This window comes from Solea solea, chromosome 3, assembly GCF_958295425.1.
Source record: "Solea solea chromosome 3, fSolSol10.1, whole genome shotgun sequence".
Taxonomy (NCBI): Eukaryota; Metazoa; Chordata; class Actinopteri; order Pleuronectiformes; family Soleidae; genus Solea; species Solea solea.
The window spans coordinates 25,794,583-25,817,491 of record NC_081136.1 but is presented as its reverse complement, the minus strand read 5'-3'; the positions used below and the strand labels follow the sequence as shown (position 1 = coordinate 25,817,491).

The 22,909-nt window shown below is 41.2% G+C and overlaps 1 protein-coding gene across 2 annotated transcripts in view; it reads right to left on the bottom strand.

The window, feature by feature from the left end:
* The window catches only part of nav3 (neuron navigator 3), a 253,383-nt gene extending 250,523 nt beyond the window's left edge, over positions 1-2,860 (bottom strand). The window contains exon 1 of one of the 2 annotated variants that reach the window (XM_058626189.1): positions 2,810-2,860. The gene's annotated coding sequence lies outside the window, so the exon portion shown is untranslated. Of the gene's footprint in view, positions 1-442; positions 873-2,809 lie in introns of those variants that run through there. The other variant, XM_058626188.1, reaches the window with a different exon arrangement.
* Between the last annotated feature and the right edge of the window lie 20,049 nt (positions 2,861-22,909).

Below are 22,909 nucleotides of genomic sequence, written 5' to 3'. Positions count from 1 at the left end.
AACACACAAACAGACTTCCATCTGACACATTTTAAACAGCTCAGAAACCAAACCAGAAACCCAATTAGTACTCTCAATAATTAACCACATCAGAGCCGCCTGAGAGACAGTGTCTTATACTCGCACAAGCAAAGCAACATATGGGTTCAGGCAGTGGAGGTACAGGAATAAGGGACAGTGGGGGACTTCCTGTAGTGTGTCAAGTCTGCTGCTAATTTCCCCATGTATCTGATCAATATGCAGGGGGAAAAAAAGACCAGCACTTACGAACCTCGCCCCTTTGCGAGAAGCAAGGCTGTGACATGCAGGATTAGTCTAATTAATGAAAAAAAAGGGAGAAAGTGAATCTGTAAAAAAACCCACAAAACTTGGTTACAAAGGAAACATGAATCATGTGGCTAATCAACAAGTTGGTCCCCAAAGTGACACATGCATAACTCACCTTTATATCTCCAGCCAGGTACTCATTTACTGGAGGATTCAACTCAGAAAAAAAGAAAAATCCCACTCAAAATCCAGCTCTTGATTTTCAGAGTGTTATCCAGCATTCCATACATACATCACAAATCCAAACCTGTCTGCAAGGTGAGAGAGAAAAAAATCAAAAAAATCCAATTTTATCTTGTTAACCCTTTCGTCCTGGACGCAAACTCTTTCCTCTTGTAGCCTGAGGAAACGTGCCTGCTGCCCCTCTGTGTGTGCGAGGGAGTAGTTGTAGTTGTAATAATAATAGCAGCAGCAGCAGCACCAGCAGCAGCAGTAGTAGTTGTAGTAGTAGTAGAATGAGGTGGGATGGATGGTGGAAAGAGGAGGGGATTGATGCTGAGTGGCTCACATCATGAGAGAAGTCGTAATCTCTGCACCGGCATCCTCTCAGCGAGGGAATCGAGCCGCCAGAGAAGAAGAAGAAAAGGAGGAGGAGGCGAGAGGCATGAAGGCAGGCAATGGTGAATGAGTGGAGGATGCAAGCTCCCTCCCTCCCCTTCACACAGCTGAGTCTCTCTCTCCCTCTCTCTCTCTCTCACTCTCTCTCTGTGTCTACACTGTTCACACACTCGTGCACACACTCCTACCCCCGCCCTGCCACAGATTGCATTGCACTGATGAAATTTTAATGGTTCTTTTAGGAAGAATAATGAACATGCTAGTCTCTGGAGTTGGGGTGTGTGTTGGGGAGGTGTTCTATACTCCACACATGCCTACAGAGGCGTGCAACATACAAGCACGTATGTGTGCACAGTATACCAGTGTTTCTTTTTCTTTTTTTTGTTGTTGCCTCTCCTCTTACCAACACATTCACCAGCGCATACTCCCACTCATACACAACCTGCACACATTCGCCGACACACTCCTCACTTGTACATTTGCACACCACACACTGAAACACAGAGATGTGCACATGCCACAGCTCACGTTCGGAAACATCAAACACTGCTACTGACACACACACATATTTCCAGTCGGATAGAAGAACCCATCCCCAAAACGCTCCCTTGGTGCACGCACGTGAACACACACACACACACACACACATGCACATGCACACACCCAAGCGAAGTGGAACAAAGAGAGCAGCAGAGGCAGCATGTGGAGGCACCGGCAAGAACGCTATGGTGGGAGAAGAGGAGTGAAAAGTGCCAGAATCTTCAAAGTACAGTCAGTCTACATCGTGGTGAAGAAGTAGATTCACATGATAATAAAATGTCACACAAAGTATTCAAAAGCCAAGAGAAAAACACTTGCACCCAATTGGTTTCCATTCAAATCAAACTGAGTAAAAAAAAAGAAAATAATAAACACTGTGTCATCACAGTGTTCCTAAGCCCAAGATGACATCTTTAAAATTTAGCTCAAATTATAAAAGACTTTCTTTGAATAAGATAGAATTAGTTTTCAGCCTCTAATTGATTCTGATTATTCACAGCACCTGTCTGTGAATAAAAACCCATTGACAAGAGTCACACTACTGTGTTTAGAATGAAAGTTGTTATTGACTGGCATCCACGATGGGTTCATTTAGAATTATGTTGAATTTAATTTATATTTAGTAAAAAAATTTATAACTCAATGTATTGCAATAGTGGGTGTGGTGAGATCACATCACATAGCAGTGTGGCAACAACCAAAACCCACATATTCTCATTCAAATGATGCAGTCCCAGTTTACCACAATCAAACAAGGGAACAACAGCAGAGATAACCGGCTGCTCCGTGCATTTTACAATTCTTTTATTTGTTTTTAAATCCTTAAATGGTCTTGCCCCGCCTTACCTCTCTGAGCTTCTTAATCCCTACACTCCTGCCCGGTCTCTGAGGTCAGCTGATCAGGAGGGAAGATTGTGAAATTAAATATAAATCAAACAGAGCTGATTGCCCTTTTTTCATGTCTAAGCTTCAGTCTCTCACTAACTGGCAGCCTTCAGATAAATACCGCCTCCTCAGTCAGGAGCAACAGAGTGATGAAGCTGACATGAGTGGAAGTCCAAGGATCAATCTGTTTATAAATAAACCCTTGCAATATCTATGCACCAGTCATATTCTACTGGTAAGGAGATGTAGAAAATAACATTTTGTTGCCAAAAAATATTGAAAAACATCACGTCAGAGACTGACCTGCTGTGATGAGCAGTGGTTTAAGTACAATATTGACTTTAAAGTCAAGCAGCACAAGGTCGAACCTTGAATTATAATAACATGAGCACCAGAAACATGCTTTAAAAGCACATGCAAAAAAAAAAAAGTAAGTCAGAGCACATATTCAAGTCAAGCAATAGATAATAGATCATGAGTAAATGGGGATTGAACCTACATCAAACCCAGGATGGCTCGGGCTCCTTCACTGTTGCTCCTCTAACCACAGCACTGACTTAGATCCTGAAAATACAGAAGAGATTTTGTTACAATTTAACCAAAGATGTACCTCAAATGTGATGGTAATCTTTCTCAACCAATTTCTGCGAATGTTTGCCAACTCTCTACTCACAGTCATTCTGGGTGGAATAAAATCAGGATGACTGCCACGAGACGGCGGTTTTCATTTCTAATACGGCGTAGAATGTCTTATACTGCAGATCTTGCAGGCGATTTGTTCAACCACAGTCACTTTCATGCCAACTGCTCCCCCCCTGCAGCTCACAGCTACCCCACAAAAAACAACCAAAAAAAAAACCAGGACAAGGCATTAAAGCAACTTTAAGCACAAGCACATAAGCTGTTTTCTGGAAAAGTTTCCCCATCAACTGAAATGAAGGAAATAAACTCCGAGTCAACTCTCACAGCTATGAAAATAGCTCTCATCCCTCATGTAAAGGTGCTTTACCCCACCTTTGCAAAGTTCCCAAAAATCAATGTTGGAAAGTCGTGATTTAAATATCGGCTTTTAAGACCACTTTCATTCCCAGGTAATTCTCAAGAGCTTTACAATGTAAGGGGGAGACTCATAGACATGCACCGCCACTTTAAAGTTCCCTTTAAGACAAACTCCGTACTTGAGGATCCAGAAGAAAACAAGGCTGCTGAGTGTGTGAGGGAAGTGTTTGAGGTCTGTCAGCGATGATGGGAATGCCATGGAGACGCAGCCTGAAAAGGCACTTAGGAGCCAAGCAGGGGTTTGATGGGAATAGTCATGATGTGTGACACACGAGTCATCCTCCATCCCGGGACACAAAATCAACAGCTTACGAGGTTAAAGCTGTGTGGAGAAGCTGCTACGAGATTTACGATATTAAAAAAAAAAAGAAAAGAAAAGAAACAGCGCTTGTATGATATTAGAAACAACATGGCAGATTAAATTAAGGTGGGAGGTGTATTCTGTCTGACATATATGCACTAGTGCTCCTCTGGGGACACGAGAACAAAAACACCAGCTTAGACAGGTGAGAGCTGTCTGGAGAGGAAATAAAATACTAAGACTGCGATCGTAAACAACCGGTAATATTCTCTTTGGTGGAGGCTATGCTCATTTGTCAAACAGTATTGAATTCATAAAACATGTTGTCACATAACCCAGCCGAAAGAGGCAAAGTATAAACGCCGAAAATGGTCGTAAAATTGGTTCATTTCTTGCTCCAAACAGGTTGACACCCGACAGCGCCAAACCAAATTAAACATAAAGATAAATGATCTCGCTCTCTCATAAAGGTTACTTTCGTAGCATACTGAAACGAATAGCTGCCTGGAAGGTGGAAACCAAAAGCAAATCTGAATCTAAATGCTAATGGTATGATTTGGAGAGTCAAGTGAACACAGCCCTGTAGTGTATGAGTTTAGAAATGCAAAAAAAAACCACTGGTGTGGTTCATAAAAAAAGGACACAAGGTTCGTTTGGTGCAAAAAAAAAAGCCAAATCCAATTAAGAGGTTGTTTCTGGGCGTTACCTCGCCTTTTTTTTTTATTTTTTATCATCCATGTCTTAGCCTCTGGGTTCAGTGAATAAGATGGACGGAGTCTGAAGAGTTGCAAAATTGAGAGCAGTCATGCATGAGTCTGGGTGTGTATTCAGAGATAAGGGTTTCCATAACTAAGAGAAATATGTGGCGCCCTGTCTGCAGGTCCATTAATGACATCAGCAGCCTGAGCACTCCTCCGACTCTCGCTCTCCCTGCCCTGCTCAGGTGAAGTTTTACACCACCGCATTTATGAGACGTCGTAATGGGAGGGTGCAGCTCGAAACAAATGGGGGCCGATTAAATGTAAAGGCTTGCAGGGCATGCGGCCGAGTGAAAAATATAATGACGCCTTTTTGAGAAAACCAATTTCTAAACCTTTAATTGAAACAGAGGTGACTGTTAGCGGCTTATCCGGGAAATTGAATATTGACAGACCACGGTGCTTTATTATATTAACACAATAAATGAACAGGAATAATAAACATGCTCATTCATTTTCAGCATTAGCTACAGTGGCCACAATAGCAATACAGTACCTATTGTTATTTTTGTTGTTTTGTTTTTTTTCAAATTTGTTGTTCAGTTACATCTTATTCTTCTATTCAACATTTTCAGCCAAGAATAGGAACTGTTTATGACACAGAATCTTAAAAATTGTGGAATTCTACCGAAGCAAGTTGTGAAACCAAAATATTTATCCTAGTGGAAATGAGCTATAATTAACAATAAACATTAAGATATCAAATTAAAACCATCATAACTTAATTAATGTAATTTAAAACTGCCTTTTTACATTAACAGGATACACAGATTGAAAACATGCAGGTACTACGGGTTCACATATATCAAGGTGTCAAAAGGATTCTATTTTAACGATCACATTTGAACAAATATGTGAATCTGTTATGTATTCAATTCTAAACTAAACACACACACACAAAAACACACCACAGGCTCCTCTGATCACTCAGGAGTATGGGAGGAATGAAACTAGAGCAATTTGAGAGACAATGGCAGAATCCTTTGAAATGAGGCTTTCATCCATTCAGCCTGACACGTACTGTACTTACACCCCCAAATCACAACAACAACACAGTTTGGTTTTCTTCTTTCAAAGAAAACATGCTTCATTATCCAGTCATTTACATGCCCAGTGCTTGATCTTCAGTGATACACATCAGGAAATGCGTCACTGGTAACGTATGACAATACTTCTTTATCACTCCCATAATGACAGCACAGAATGCCCTCGTGGCAGTTATTGCTGTGTAGAGCACAGGGCCATGTAGAACGTCATCATCCCACTGGTGTTGTCCATTCATCCTGTTTGAGTGAAAACATGGCAGGGACATGACTAACCTCTGATGTTGTTAATTAACCACAATCACCATGCTTCACCGAGGCCCCAGCTGTTTCTAGGCAAATATGAACATCGAGGAAAAGCTCTCTGGGGGGAAGTGGAGCCGAGAGTGACGGCTTTTCACCACTTCCTGATTGGCTGGATGGATTTCCTGTGTGCCACTGTGGGAACTCAGGTCTGCAACAGTACAGGATTGTGAAACGACAGCTCATCATCACCTGTTAATTTGTGTGCTCCACAACTGGTGGATGTTTCCATCGTGCAGAATTTCAATTTTCCGTCCGGTCTCGGGTGACTTTTCAGATCCGTGCAGGATTCTCCAGTGTTTCACTGTTCCAGTAAAGACAAGACTGCACAGATGATGAACGGTGGAATAACTGAGCACATTAATAACCACATCGTGTACCAACGGTTTGCATGATGAAGGCTGGCCTCTCTGATAATAGACAGACATTAGCAGCAAGCCAGAAGGGTCGAGACTGAAGGCTACAGCAGCTACGTGATCCGCCCCCAACACCCTGCCTCCACCGCTCCTCCCTACCCCTCTGTTTTATTGTTACATCTCATTTTCTCCTGATCCATTCTCGTGACATTGGTGAGCATATGCTCAGGTTGAGGTCAGGGACATGTGATGGTATTAGTGTCTTGAGGAAAATGGATGGCTCCTCTGACTGTCAACAGTGTGGGGGCGGATGGTTGTTTAGCAGCCTATTGATTCACATAACGGAGTCCTATTAAATAAATCAAGAGCGTTGACTTTGTTTACGTGGTAAACCTGCAATATCAATGTGCCACGGCTCCAAGAGTGACACTAAAGGTCTGTATGCCGCTTAGTCATTCCGTCACTTTGGCACCAAGAGAAATATCATAACTTTTTAATTGATAGTCGCAGAATTAAATTTAGTCCCACACAGGATGAACTGCGGTGATCTTTTGACATTTAATCAAGCGGCATGATTCCAAATTGTAATATTGAGTATGAAGTAGAGAGCTGTTGACCATGAGGGACAGTCACACACTAAGTTGATCATTAACACAAACAATGGAACCACTAAAAAGAGATTTTCCTAAATAAGCGTTGTACCGCTGTGCCGATAATGAACAATGACATAGAACAGACACAGATGGAGGACAACCAGCAGCTACGGTTTGTCCCGACAAGACGTCAAGCTTAAAGACTGTAAGGGAATTACACTTTTCTGTCACCCAATCAGCTTACTGTCGTGGGTCCAGCTCCAGCCGTGCCGTGCCATTACATCAAGGGAAGGATCCCGAAAAATTGAACGGTTGGGGCCAGTTATTTTGGTACTGTTCCTAATGGAAGTGCTTGATGTACTGTACCAAACCAAACCATTCCACTCAGTGCAAACATTAGTGATTTCATCTCAGTACACACAAAATCCATCCATCTGGGCCACTATGCAGCATCCAAACAAGATCGACTCAAAGGATTCATCTGATTTGAGTTTGAGAAGGAGGAGTTATCACCTAATTAGGGTCAAAGTTAGTCTTGACTATAGGGCCTTTAGTGCACATTTACACGTGTGCCTGGCAGCTAAGTGATTGCTTTGAGGATTTCCACGGGCTGTTAGCAGATGTGATGTGAGCCGGAGCTGCTGGGGCGACGGTGCCCGGAATGGTTTTCTTTTGTGTGCCGCTGTGTTGACGACACAATGTTTCATCAGCAGATAAAGCACAAACAGCACTTATTTGCCTTTACTGTGCAGCGAGATACGTTTCAATGAAAGCAGCAGAAGGGGGAATCAAAAGCGTTGTGTGCTGACAAAGTAGGCAAAGATTGGCTAAAAGAAGAAGGAAAAAGCAAATACAGGGCTGCAAAAATGGGATTAAAGGGCAGGTAAAGGGGGTGATTTGTCTTATGGTTTTCTAACACAATGGTATAATTGCGCAAGATGGGATGTGAAGTGATTCATGATGGAAAGGGGGATGTTCTGTATCTATAAGGGCCGTTGAAGTGTTTTAAATGGCTGATTGACCAGACTGCTAAACAAAAACGACTAATTCCCAGTGAGACCTGCATCCCATACCTTCCCTCTCAAAAGACCTTAGTGCCACCATTGTGCATGGGGAATATTGGCAAAGATCCCTGTGCATAAACACACACACACACACACACGCATTAGATAAATTGGCTCCCCTGACGAGCAATTGTTCTGTAAAATGGTAGGTTACCGTGATGCAACGCCGTGGAAGTGGGAGTCATAGTATTTGTATTAATTCCTTCACTGCTGGTGCAAAACATTAGCAAAGATGTTAAATTATGAGCCAGATTATGCACTCCCTTTAGCTAATGAACAGGAAAATGGAAAACTGCCTGTGTGTTAGATCATTTTTACAGTTAACTGGTAATGAAGGCTGGGTTGGGTTACTTTGCTAAATGTTTCAGAGCATTATATGGAGGAGGGGGGAGAAAAACAAGTAATTTTATGTAAAATGAAATTGAGTCATGTATCTGAGAACATGCCTTTAATGACAGGGTGGAATGAAACTGATACTTAATTAGTCTGGCGTTGGAACATTGAATAAAGTCTGGAAAGGCACGCAGAGTGTTGACAAAAAGCTAATTACACACAATGATATGGAATAATGCGGAGATGCCTTCCCCCCCGGGGTCACAGAGAAACAACAATAAATAAGACAAGCTAATAAAAGCTACATCAAGAGGATTAGCACTGCTATGAATAATTGAAGACGCAGCTTAAATACCTTGTGAAGGACATGGGTCTCAGTTGCCTTATACTGTCTGGCTTATGTGAGGCTTCTGCCGAGCAAACAGCATCATTCATTCATCATTCATCCTTAATTCTTGTGGTCGTATTTGCTTGAAACAGTCCATGATTCAATTCAGTCTCAAATGACGTTGACATCATTTGCCGATCGTTTTATTCAACCAAATTTCAAACCCAGCACTTTGGCTGTTGGCAACTGCTGAGGTGAAGTGTGGTTACATTTTTCAAACCACAATAGACGGACGTCACTCATCTCAAAGTCAGGACAAATGGTCAGGGTTGTACTAGAACTAGATTGAGCATAAAATTTCCAATATCGACCAATATCGGACCGATACCGATACTGACCAACACCGATTCCACAGTATATATATAATAGTATATTTTAGAAATGCCGTGTTGACGCCACCAATTAGCCCACCCCCAGCTCCTAAAAGCACTCAACCTTGGGTACATCCTGTCATGATGTTGAGTGTCTGAGATTTGTGATGTGAGCTTGCCATAACAAGCTTCTTCACAGCAATCAATCAATCACCCAACCGGGAGCTCATATTGCTGCAAAAGACCCAGCTCAAACAAACAAACAAAAGAAACTACACTACAGTCACAAAACATGCATTTGGCTGCACAGCTCGCCACAGAAGCAGCAGTGAGCGGAAAACCGCCAAGTCACATCATGTGTATCATTTTGTCCGAGTTACACGACGAACGCATCATCTTCAATTTAGGCCTGGAAGCCATTGGACCGCTTTTATTATCAACACAGACAGACAGACAGATTGTGTGGCATTATGACACCAGCTGTCACTCAAAACACAACGGCCAATCAGTGTATGACAGTCACACTGTCTTTCATGACTGCCAGACTGGAAGGGGGAGGGAACAAAAAAATGGACAGAAGATGCTGGGTTTGGCTCCAAAAATGCATTCAAAAATGTAAACTCTTAAAAAAAAAACATTAAAAAAATGGATTATTGTAATTACTATCAATATTATTAGTAGTATGTTGTGCAGACATATGCATTTAAAAGGCAGGCTTGTATGATCAACATTGACTATACTCTTAGATATGAACCCTTTCTCACTCTTACACATTGGATTTTATTCAAAGCGACATACAACAAAGAACAATCGAAAAATAGAGAGATGAAATAACAGCCTCTGTGATTTTCTCATTGCTTTGAGCCCTAAATGAAACACAATATTCCATAATGGAGACTGGTGAACTCTACAATTTCATCACACCAGAGCATCAAAATCTAGTTTTCTCAGTCTCAGCAGTTTTAATATTTTTTGTCCATTCTTTTTTTTTTAACTATTATTATGTATCATTGATTCCCTACCAAATAAAAGTGCAGTGAATGGCCCTTTTAAGGGCTTCATATTTGAAAGAAATCTTTCATTCATCAAATGACAGTCTGCCAGAAAGGTTGCAGTGCTTACATGAAACAATGATGTTCCTCATGTGGGATCCATGCGCCACAATGAGGCAGCAGGAGCCTGTGCCTGACCTACCAGTTAAAAATCAATATTCCAAAGCAAAACATCTCCGGTTCCCATGAGAGACCCTATAGTCAATAAGCCAAAAATATCTGTGGGTGAAATTATATCACCAGCTGTTGTATGTTGCATTCAACCTGATCAAACGCAGCTTTAGTTGACAGAAAGAACAAAATAGCTTATGAGAGACACTTTTATTAGTGTGGACTGTAAACATTATACCCACAATTTTTTTTTTTGCATTTTGGTGACAGCAACAGTGCTGAAAAATGAGAATTTAATGCATGCCAAAGAAAGCCGCTCTAATACAGAGCCAGTAAATTAAATCAGGATGGTTAAGGCCAGTCATGCGTCTCTGCATTACAGGGAACAGCACCTTATGTGTGTCAGTCTGCCTGTCACACAAAATGAGCAGCCCAGAGGTTGTTTGGTGCAAATTAAATTCCAGTGAGGGGTGAATTTACATTTAAAAAAAAAAAAAAGAAAAAGAAAAGAAAAAAGAAGCAATCTAATTAAACTACCACACACGGTCATGTATCTTAAATTACATGCCAACACCATGCTAATGCAGAAAAACTAGGACCAGTCACCAGCCTTCATGCACATGGCTGCCGGGGCTGTTGGAAAGAGACACCGGAAAGGTGATGAGCAAACACCGCGAACGTGCTTATGTGAAACGAGATTAAAGCAAAAACCCAGCAAAGTAATTTAATTTTCACAGCTTTGCCTTTGATTAAAAAGGGTTAGTCATTTTCGTTTTTTTTTGCATATTGTTTCTTACCCTCAGTCTTACCTGCCCAAGTGACACGGTGCTAAATCAAATTCTCTCGCTATTTTGGTATCTAACATCATGGCTCTGTGCAACACAAAGACAGAGATCAAATTCCCCTGAAGAGAGGAGAGGAGAGGAGAGGAGAGGAGCTGTGGACTTGTTGATGTGCTGGATGAAAGCTGATATTGAATTGTGTTATGAGAGGCCACCCACAGCTGTGATGTTGTTGGAGCAGGTGGGCAGCGAGGGGAATCAGACACAACTGCTGAGCCTTTTAATTCTGACTCACAGAGGAGATGGAACGCGACCCAAAGAGTCGAGAGATGACGTTTCAGTGTGAAGTGAATTTGCTGGAGACTTGGCATCTAATTACTTGCTTCACATGGACGCACATTGTGGTAAAAGCAAACCAGAACTTTTGGTTCTGATTTAAATTCACACTTCTAACAAACTGTGACTCATACTTCTAACCCTTTATATGGGTGCTGTAAAGTCCTGAAAAAAATGTCCATAATTGTTGGAAAGTTGGAAATGGTTAATTGTTTTTAGCTAATTATGTGGTTAAAAGCAAGGACTTACTTAGTTCACATGTCACACAAGAAGTAGGGTTAACAGTTGGCTGACTGTAGTTGAAAAATCGGACATTTTTAAAAGCATTTAAGACTTTTCTTTTTAGCTTTAGCTTTTTATCATTCGTACACTGCATTTAAGCATCTTGTTCTGCCATATTTTTTATTCAAATTGTTCATTTTATCACTGTATTTCACATCTTATTGTATCCTATTATATATGAAAAAGGTGCAATTATGATGTTTAGTTTGTCCCTTGTGGGCTATTGTAAAAATAAGGTGGTCCCAAATGGCAGTCTCTGTAAGTCTACTTTCAACTATTTTTACTTCTGCTTAACTCATTTTACACAATGGACCTTTAACATTGCTGCATATTTCCACTAAGCTCTTTCTACATACAAGTACACACACAGTACATTAGATGTATTGATCTCATGTAGCCCGATTCAGCGTGTCATTAAATGTCAAATCAGTTTCTTTGACGATATATTGTTTAAAGAGACTGCGGACAACTTTAGAGTGCCCTGTGCCTCCTGGTGTTTGGTCAGTTACATAAAGACACAGCGGTAGCAATTAGCCACAGAGTCGATCCGGATGAAGGATTTTCTCTCCTCATCGTTTGGAATAATGCAGTTCTTTGGTGCCGTCGATGGAGCTGTCATTTTTTTTTCCCCTCCCAAAAAAAGAGTGAACGAATGGGAAAGTAAAATTGTGAAAGGGAGCAATATAAAACCAGATCAGTGTCAGTTTTATTACCTCCGATGTTAAAAGTTTAAAATCAAGTGATCTATTTCATGTTTAATACCTGATTTTACATATTTTTAAGTTATCTTGCATGGCAAGCACAGCTCAATACAAAATGTTTTATCTTTCTCTGTGATCATCTCGCTCACCTTTACTTTTGGATTCATTCTAGGTGACACAAAAAGTAGTTCTTTGCAAGTTTCCCCATCTGCTCTAAATCATTAGAATTCCCCAACTCCCAGCTCTCTTCTTGTGTGGCGTATCAGACTGTGAACCAGCTGTGTCAGGCCTATTAGATAGATGACAGAAAGAGGGAACGAGTCACGGACTGTTAACAAGAACTTGTCTGAAACAGAGGTGTGTTTCCTGACTCGGTGCGCGCTCGGTGCCAGGGTTCACTTGTGAAAGCCAGCCAGCCTCCCAGGGCATCATTACAAGCTCCCACACACCTGCCATGGAGGAATCGCCAGCTATCGTACGATATGTGTGCATGTTTATGTATGAGTGTGTATCAGAGTCAGGGCTTGCGGGGTAGGGAGGACACACGGGTGATTTTACATCGGGCGACTTTACAATATGTGCTCAAGAAATATCCTCGCTCTTCAAAATTTCAGCATTTCAGCCTCTAATGTCTTTAAACGAACACCTATTACAGGCCATCATGTGTTTGCGGCAACTCACAGTCCAACACTGGCATTTCACACAGTTTACATATGGCGTACAGGCAGTGCAACTGAATGAATTAGAGCCAGCAGAAATAGAGAGCAGTACTGAGATGATAAACTTCCTGAGACCAACAGGTAGAACATAAATCTGCAGCTTTAACTATTTAACACCTAAGCCTCAAAATGTCTATAAAAGGGCCAGAAAATGTCCTGTGAATTAGTGCTTTTGCCCATTTTTCCACAATATCTTTCAATATCTGGCAGTAATTGACAATTTACTGCATGTTAAAGTAGTGTATTAACAAATTAAATGAAGAAAACCAAAAAGTCTTATTCAAAACCGGCTTTTTCTGGCTTCGTGCAACAGTAACGTATTAAACTCGGCTTTTAGAAACCACTGGAATTGTTTATGATAGCACAAACCGTCGCGTAATTACGGTAATGCAAAGTGTTGTCTGCGATACGCTCGGTGTTAAAGGGTTAAGACCAATAACTACATCACTTTTACGTAGTTATGTTGAGCACTCGAAATGGCATTTTGCCATTTTAATCAAGAAGGTGGTTGACTAATCTAAAGATTAGCATGGGTGGAACAGCTGGCTTGCCTCATTCACAATGACAAGAGTATGTAAACAGAGACACCTACTGTATTCTCCACACCATTTTTATTATCTGTGCTAACTCTTCTCTCTTCTCCTCCAACCAGTTATCACATCACTTGTGTTGCAACAGTCTTTGTTGTGACATTGGACTGTAATATCACTGTGCAGAAATATGCTGCACATTTGGTCTGAGGGTATGTTCACACATGGACATGATATTCTCATGTTGATACACATAGACAACTAAGCGCTAAAAATAACCACGGCCTTTTAAGTACTGCAATGCAACGAAACACCTCCAACAAATGTTTATCTAAGACCACGTTTAATCAGACCCATGTGGGACAAAAGCACTGAACTGCGCCACACAAATATAGACAATGATACAATAATTGCTCATTAGTAATAAACTCCTGGCAATTCTGTTAAATCATCATCATGCAGCTTGTTAGCTGGAGCAATTATCATTTTGGTTCTTATAGTAAAGGGTATTCGCAAAAGGAGAGAAGCAGCCGGTGAGTCAGATGAGATCCATGTCTGTTGAGCCGTAAAAACGTTCTCTGCAATATGTTCTCGCACAACAAGGATTTATTTGTTTTTAGGAGAGTGTAATTTTGATCCACCCACCTGATTCATTGCATTAGCCGCTCTTGGCATCCACACTGCAAATTGAGGAGCCAATTAAGCAGGAGTTATTAGATTTGTTTTTTCTTCTTGTAACTTCATCTGCTGAAATGTGACCCAATTCCAGACTCTATCCATCTTCTACCGCTTTATCCTCCACATGAGGGTCGTGGGGGGGAGCTGTGCCAATCTCAGTCGACATAGGGCAATAGGCGGGGTACACCCTGGACAGTTCGCCAGTCCACCACAGGGCCACATACGTTCACAAACCACCACCCACTCTCAAAATCACACCTATGGTCAATTTAGAGTGTCCAATTTGTTCCCCATATTGCATGTTTTTGGACCCGGAGAAAACCCACACACACGGGGAGAACATGCAAACGCCATGCAGAGAGGCCCTAATAGAGATTCTAAACATGTTGGTTGAAGTGAGGTTGACAAAAAGACTCACATTATGAAAGCTACTCTAACCGAAGAATATGTTTGCCACTTCATCTCACCAAAAATAAATCTGAACTTTCTAAACCACTCATTCAAAGCACCAAATTCGATTGAGAAGTTGTGACTCGGGTGTTTGAAATACTTGACACACACTTTCCCAACAGGGCAGACGTGATCCTGTGTCCCTGCAAGATTAAAATGTTACTTTTCTCGAGAGGAGCTTTGCTGCAGGAAACATAATAAAGCAAGACCAGGCAGGAAAGGGCCGTGTAACGATGACATAACATGGCAAAATCTGTTTTCCTTGTGTCGCAGCTGGCAGCCATGTTTTCAATAAATAGTGTGTCTGCCTGTTAAACGCTGATTCTCAGCGCAGGGGGGAGCGTGTGTCATTAACTTTTTACCACCACCCTTCAAAAATCCTGAACTATGCATTTAAGACCTATAGGAGTGTAGATCGACAGGCCTTCAGATGTGAAACCATTTCAGAATTCTTCAAACCACAAAGCTCATTATCACCTCACACGTGCAGTGATGAATGCATACATATGCCCACGTCATGTGGGTCACACGTACGACACTTACTCATTTCCTTTCACCTCTGCATAGTGTTCCGTGTACCTGATACACTTAACAGGTCGAGGAACCAGTCAGGTGTTGTTATGTCAACTGCTCCACTAGTAGAATGGAGGCCATTTCACGTCAGCAACACACGCACACACACAAAAAACCCTTTTCAGTATTCATCTTGAGCTTGTTTTCCGATGCGAGTATAGCTGGGTGGGGCTGGAATTCACAGCGCCGCCGACTATCATGCTCACACGAGTGACCCCGATAACGACAGCTTTAAAAATAGTGGCATACAGTCATAAAAAGTGGGTCTCAGGAGGGCTGGTGGGGGTAAATCTAACAGCAGTGTGTGGCACACTCTTCCCTCTCCTGCGCTCACATTGTGGATCCTGGAGGGAGGCTGTCAAACCTCCTCATCGTCTTCTACGTGTTCGCTGCTGTGGCGGTCGGTCCATCTAAAACATCACTGCAGGGGTGTTGAATTGTAACGATGCTGGATTATTGTGTTCTTGAATAACGTCGATGTGTAAGTGCTTCCATGAGCGGAGGAAATGAGATCATTGCATTATTGAAATAAAAAAATTGATCCGCGACAGTTAAAGGCTGAGCTCTGAGAAAATTGCTGCTGGAATTAAGCGCGATGGAACAAGAAATCTGTGTTTTAAAGCATTAACCCAACTGTCAGAACAGTGGCAACACGCTGCATTTACACACCCTGTTAATTAGGGGAAAATAAATATCATGCTGTGTTAGCTGAGCTCTGATGGCAACACAGAAGGTTAAAAACTGAAGGTTACAGTGGCTTTCGGATCCAAGGATTCATCGATCATCCACTGCCACAGAATTTACAATATGTTGTGGTGTTTTCACCACATCTATATAATCAATTTCAATTCAGTGAGGAGACTAAAGTTGTTTTATCAACTTAATGGTAACAAAGCACCAGTGAATATTGAACATTTACCACAATTATATGCCAGTTTGCTACAGGTAGACCTGTCGACATACACAATGGTGCACAAAGGAAGAGCGGCATGGATGGATTCTTGAGGGTACAGTTAAACGTGACACAGACTTTGAAGTTTACATGCTCACAAAATATCTTTTTCAGACGCACAATCCAAAAACAAAAAACCCTGCATGGAATGGAAATAAAGTAAATCGATACTGCAACCACTGTTTGACTATTGAAAGAAGAAATGAATCACTAGTATCCCTCAAGTCGTCAGGTATCATAAACGCTTCAAAACGTATAAACACGTCAACAGTTGTGTTGTTCTTTAAATCTTGAAGCTATCACCTTTTTCCAAAGTGGATGCATTTCATATGGCAACAAACCCCCTTAATTTGTCAATACTTTTCGGGAAAAAAAAAAAAAAAAAAAAAAAATGGTTTTATTGGAAAAACCCCATATGCAACAGAGCGTGGAGCTGAGAACAGTGCCAGTGGGAGCAGGCGGCCGGAGCTGAACAGAAATGTAAATTGGCGGTCAGGAGGCACGGGCCAGAAACCTTGTCAGCTGCACTCCTACAAACAGTAATAACTCTCTACAATCACACCATAATGATATGCTTGAGGTCCTGTTAAGGCTGCATGTAATAATGGTCTCATTTTCTGTGTGTGTTTGCAGAGAGGACGGGAGCAGCGGCACTGAAGAGCACTGGGTTGTGTTGAGGCCCTATGGTGGCAACTGGGGTCACACTGGATCATTATCCTCTCCATTAACATCTCAATTACACACCATCACTCACATTAAGAGCAGGGAGATATGGCTCTGACCTTTGTTTGAGGTATTACTCCAACCACTGTCCAGCTCCTCCTCTGTAATTCAGAAACACGACCTTGAACCCCAGCACTTTCTCGGTGCTAACTGCTTTCCATCCGTCATGCTTTACCCATCCCTCGCTTCCTGCTAATCGCCATTATAAGCAACTTACATAAAGAGATGTTGGACTAAGACATTTATGTTCCGGACTATCACACTGCTCCAAAAATCTGCCCTGAGTGGTGTATGTAAGCTTTCTCAACTTCAATTGAGCCATTGCCTCATTGACCCATGGGTCCATACATTGCTCATATAGAGTGAGCTGTCTTTCCAACAGGAAGGAGAATGGAAGAGTGTGGGTCTCCACTCACCTTCTGCCAAACACTGAAACATTTCTTCACAGGACACACAGATCCTCGTCTGGCAAAGACCGTACCCCAAAAATGCTCTCATATTTGGAAAGGAAAAAAAGAGGACTAGAAATGCATTGTTGGGTCTCAGTTGGGCAAGACCCAGCCGCCGATAGATGGAATCTGTCAAGTACTTTAAATAGTGTTAAACTACATTTACCTCACTTCATGGATCACTTCCAGATTTCATTTAAGAGCCTGTCACTAGTCTTCTTCCCAATTGCTCCCATTTCCCCATTTTTTTTTTTAAGCGATGATCAAGGAAGATAGGTGGCCTTTGTGAAAACAGTCTTTCAACTAAGTGGAAGGCATTTGGGTGTTGCAGATATGGATGGTGTTGAAAAAGTATAAAAAAGAAACACTTTAATCCCAAATCATTTGACTATCAGGATTAAATGCATAGACATTTTGTCCATGAACATGTCTCAAGAAGAACAAGAAACAGTGTGCAAGACTGATAGTGGCACACAGGGAATATGCTAATTTTAGTCCAAAGTGGATTCCACACTGTGCCCAGATTTTAAATGAGGGACTTAATTCACTGTCCACGGCTGGTTAAAAGCCTTAAGATTCTGGAGCAAAGAGTGGGATGGGTCACTGTCCGGAAGGCCCATTGTTTGAACGATAACCCATTCTGACTCCTAATGAACTTGCTGTTCTGTGGCAAAAAATTACAAATACCTCGAAATCTAGAAAGGGGAATTGAATAATAAAGTACTTGCTGCCTTAATTACTGTTGACAAGCTCCCGCTGTGTAATGTACACTACAGAAACCCTCCAGTTTTCAAGTGAGCTTAACAGTGGTCGGAAAGCAAATGAGTAAGCAGCCCCCTCGAGTGTAGATGGAATAAAATGATAAATGAGAAAATAAAAAAAAGAACAAAAAAGATTATGTGCAGTGAGTCACTCAGTACTCTCTGAATAAAGATGAATGAAAACTAACTTCCCACCTCTCTGCCCTCTTCTAGCATCCATTTTTTTTTCACCTCCAGCCACCTTTCCCTCTTGTCTCATTTTGCCCCCTCCCTCCGTCAAAAAGCTGGTTTACATGTATGAGGTGTGATGAAAGAGGCAGAAATGCAGTTTATGGGGGGAGGGGGACATGAGTCTTAAGCACACCTATGCTACCACTGGATTATTCCCATAATTCAGCACCCCACCCACTTCCTCGCAGCCCCCGCTCCTCGTGCTCTGCAACCATAGTGCTTCAGCCAAAAATGTGGTGACAATGGAAGGAGACGCTTTATTTCATGTGCCGTTTCCAACAGCACAGCAGTAATGAGGAACAACATTAACATTTTTGCTGACACGTGTTTCCTCCCCCTCCCTCGTCAGGCATTAGATTCCAGTTTGCAGCGTGGAGCTATTTGTGAGCAGGGTTGAAGTAAGACATTATACACCCAGTACGTGGTACTTAGCAGGATAACGTCTTAGTATGATGACAAAAATATTCGGATACAAAAGAGTTTTCACTCTTTTTTTTCCACACTGTGTCTACTGAGGGTTTCTACGAGTATGCACAACGGCGTACGATGCTGTGTTGATGTTAAAACAAAAAGGGAAACACTGCACACAACGCCTTTTCCCTGCCTCAAGATGAACAAAGCTCACCTCCTATTAGGAGCATCAACTATTTAAAACAACATCAATAAAGGATACACACCTGCACCACACTTGGTGCTGCTTTGCTCTAGAGCTGCAACTAACGATTATTTTCATAATCGATTCATCTGTTGATTATTTTCTCGATTAATCGTTTGGTCCATAAAATATCAGAAAACCTTAAAAAATATTGATCGGTGTTCGTCAAACCTGGAAATGATGATGTCTTTTTTGTCCACAAACTAAAATGATTAACTTTTAATGATTTCTTTGTTATCCAGAGCAAAGAAATTAAGAAAATAGTCACATTTAAGAAGCTTAAACAATCAGAAATCTTGTTTTAATCATGAAAAAGCTTCAAACTGATTAATCGATGATCAAAATAGTTGTCGATTAACTTAGGAATTGATCAATAATCGTTTTATCAATTAATTGTTTCAGCTCCCACTGTCAGACTGAACCTGCCGTCTAATGGCTTAGACAAACTTAATCATATGCAAGTATCTAACCAACAGATTCCCTCATAACAGCCAAGTCAAGCTCGTCTTATCACAAGTGTCATGAAGGTGGCACTCCCTGCTTCTCAACCATGGCGCATCCTTGTGAATGGTAGGAGAGAATGAGAGGGAGGGGGCGCCGATAAGAGAGAGCCCCTTCATGTTGAACACCCCCATAAAAAATAGATAAAACCAGGAACATTTTTGAAAAAGTAATTGGCTCCCTGATGGCTTCCTTTCACCACTTCATATTCCACCAAAAAAATAAGCCAAGCAGACACCACACAAGACTTGTAGCACAGCAACGGGAACGATGGTGAATGCATGCACAAATGGGTGAAGGGGCTGCAGTGATTAAATAGCTGATTTTACGGTGGCGATTCTGACTTAGTAACACATTAGAGCACATTTTCCTGTCTTTGTGTTAGATTCCTAATGGTTCGATAGTGTGACAACATCTTAACAGCTGGTCTGCGTGTGTGTGTGTGTGTGTGTGTGTATGGACAGTGAGCGTGAATTCCATTTGAGCCATTTTCTACACAAAAGAGGTCAGAGAGATCAATCAGCCGCTCAGCTTCTCATTGTGGTTTAATTACTCTGACAGAGAGCAGAGTGCAGCCTCACCGAAATGCAAACCTCTGCATTCTGACAAACGGCGTCAGACGTAATTGCTTCCAAACGAGCTACTTAACGGACGCGAGCATCAATATCAGAGCAGGAGAACTGTCACAACTCACGGGCAAAATATGGAACAGACATCCACTGTGATTTCCTTCATTCCAACAGCTAAAGCACATAATAATTGAAATATTACTATATAGCCTGAGCAAAAAATAAAATAAAATGTCTGTTTATTGAAAAGGTTAATTTACTTTCCTTTTTTTTTTTTTCCATGGCTCCTTTATCTGACAACACATTAAGTTCCTAATTTGATGCTCATTATTTCTACACAAGGACATACAAACCTGCTGGCTCTTCTATCATCGGCCTCTGGCTATTTATTATTTGACAAATCTATGAAACCTGTCCTTTGGCCACTGGATGAATGATTGTTGCGGATAACTGTGAGAAAGTAGAGGACAGTGTGGCCATTAGGGAGGGCATCCTTTAACATTTAATGAACAGCACTGACAGTGTCCAAGCACAAGTCGTCCTACAGGTGGACTGCTTTGAGCTTAAGGCAGGTAATTCTGCATTAGCCCAGTCTAACTGAGGTAATGAATTTTGTTTGCGAGACCCACAGAAAGATCTCTTTTTATGTATTTCCAATAAAGCCATAAAAAATGTCCAGGGACTCACTAGTATTTTAGCACTGGTATTTTGGAACCGCTTTTCTACTGCAGAAGTAGTCCCAGCGATGCAGTTATCAACATGTTCTGTTGCACTACTTAAACACAACAGCATCACGGACGAATTAAGACATCTCCAAAATGTTCTACAAGAGAATTCTACAGAGCAGTAGTAGAGCAGTCCTTCATTTGAAGACATGCTCTGTCAAACAATACTATCAGACCTGACTGAGGGAGCGTTGGTGTGTATACAGTGGCAGTGCAGTTTTCTGTAATTATCCAGTACTTTTTGTAATATTTTACAGAAAATGTACAGTATAGTGGTCCAAGTTTCATTGGAGACAACTTTCTGATCTGTTCTTTCTGTTCCTCTACAGAAACTAGAGACCATATTAACCACATTTGATGTGAATAGTTACTGTAGTTGTGTTTTAGCTTAAACAGCTAAACTAATGGGTAACAACAACACTATCTGTACTCTGCAACCCACATGGGTGTCAATACATGACAGTAGACAGTACAACAATTTCAAGTACTGTACTACTTACCAACATAGAGCTGGTTATATCAGCAGAATACTACGTCACAACAGAAGTTCATGTATATTACATTTTTAATAACGGACAAGAATATTATATAATTGTTTTTTCTTGTGGTTTATTCTTAAAGGAGCTTCAACTTTGTTAATTAAAAATGTCACACCTTTTTGTTTATAAATGAACTGTAATTTGGACGGGCCAACCCAATTGAAAATTTAAATAACGATAATCTGATAATTTCAAATGAACAAAGTGATATTTTGACTCATTTTTTAAACAATAATCTTCACTCAAACCCAATAAAACTGTTGTAGCTATTTTTAAGCACTATGCACATGCGCAACCGTTGTCTTTTACCCATTCCAGTGTCTTCAGCTGGTGCTAAGACAACAGAACATCAGAGTAAACAAGCAAGTCTGTTGAAAGACGATTTGCTGGGTTTTCATCTTGGCATCCTCACTGGTAATTAGCAACTTGTGCAGCTGGTTCCAGCTTACAAAGTAAACTGTTCCCATTACAGTTTTCCAATGTGAGGTGGTGAGGCAAAAGCTTACAATTCTAAACTGTATTCAGGCGGAAGGGTAAACAACATCAATGGAAGATCTCGAGACAGATAGACATTGATCTCAGCATTGGCTTGAAGGCAACTGTGAATGAGTTTGTCACTTTACTGTGAGATTATTTTTATCCCTTAAGGAGATGATCATAAAGTCAGAGATAGTCAGACAGTGCCAGTAGAGAAATAGGAACACAACACAAGGTGTTGTAGTGATTATTCTTTCCTGCTTTTATCCAGGTCAACTAGTCCATCTATCCAGGGCACAGAGCCTCCACAGAGTAGGGTTCTTGAATATAACACCAAAGATTGTTGTTGTGTCTGTATCACATATCTGAGACACAGATATCAGGCAGGGCTCATTTTACTTAAATAACTGCATGGTGGTGTTGATAAGATGTGAGAGAATGTATAGTAATACTCAGTCTGGGGTCAGTGAGACTATCACGTGGCCATCACGTGAAGGTGATCAGTGGTGTGAGATCCCTAGTGACTCAGAGGAAAAATAGGCTGGAGGAAGACGGCAAAGTGGCAGGTGCACAGTCTGCAGTCTGAATAAAGCGTGAGCACAGCTGTGCCAAGAGCTGGCTGCAGCTGACAAACAAATCAGGTCATTAGGGCAGCTTCATGCTTAATCAGGAATTTCACGAACACGGGGAAGTAATGTGTAACAGAACAGAGCAATACGGCCATAAAATAATCAGATTAATAGAATCCGTGCATATGCACCTGCAGCCAAAGTTCCCTTTATAAATCACAGTCCACCTGGAATGGAGCTGCAACCTTGGATCAGCCTCATATTCTGCCTCGACCAACCACATACAGCCATTACACTAAAGACAAGCCTGCTGATCAGTGGTTCTTCATGATTAATTCAAGGAGCATGAAAAATGGTATAGTTGTGTGTGTCTGCCATTGGATTTATTTCCACATTTGTCTTATTTAGTGCTGGATAAAGGTTTGTGTCTCCAGTGTGTGTGCGTTGGAACACAGTCGTATTCACACCCTAAAACTATATGAAAAACCAAAGCATAGAATGGACAATATGCACTATAATTCATTCTTTTATGTTCTCTCACATTATCTAGGAGTTAAGAAGGCAAAAATATATACAGTAATTGCTGGCAGACATTCTTGAATCTTTCCATTTCTAGGTAGAGTGTAAACTGTGATGGCTCTGCAACCACAGTTTAAGTTTAAGTGTTTTGTTTGCATATGGATGTGCTTTTTCTCTGAATTCAAACTCCATGAATCAATCAATAT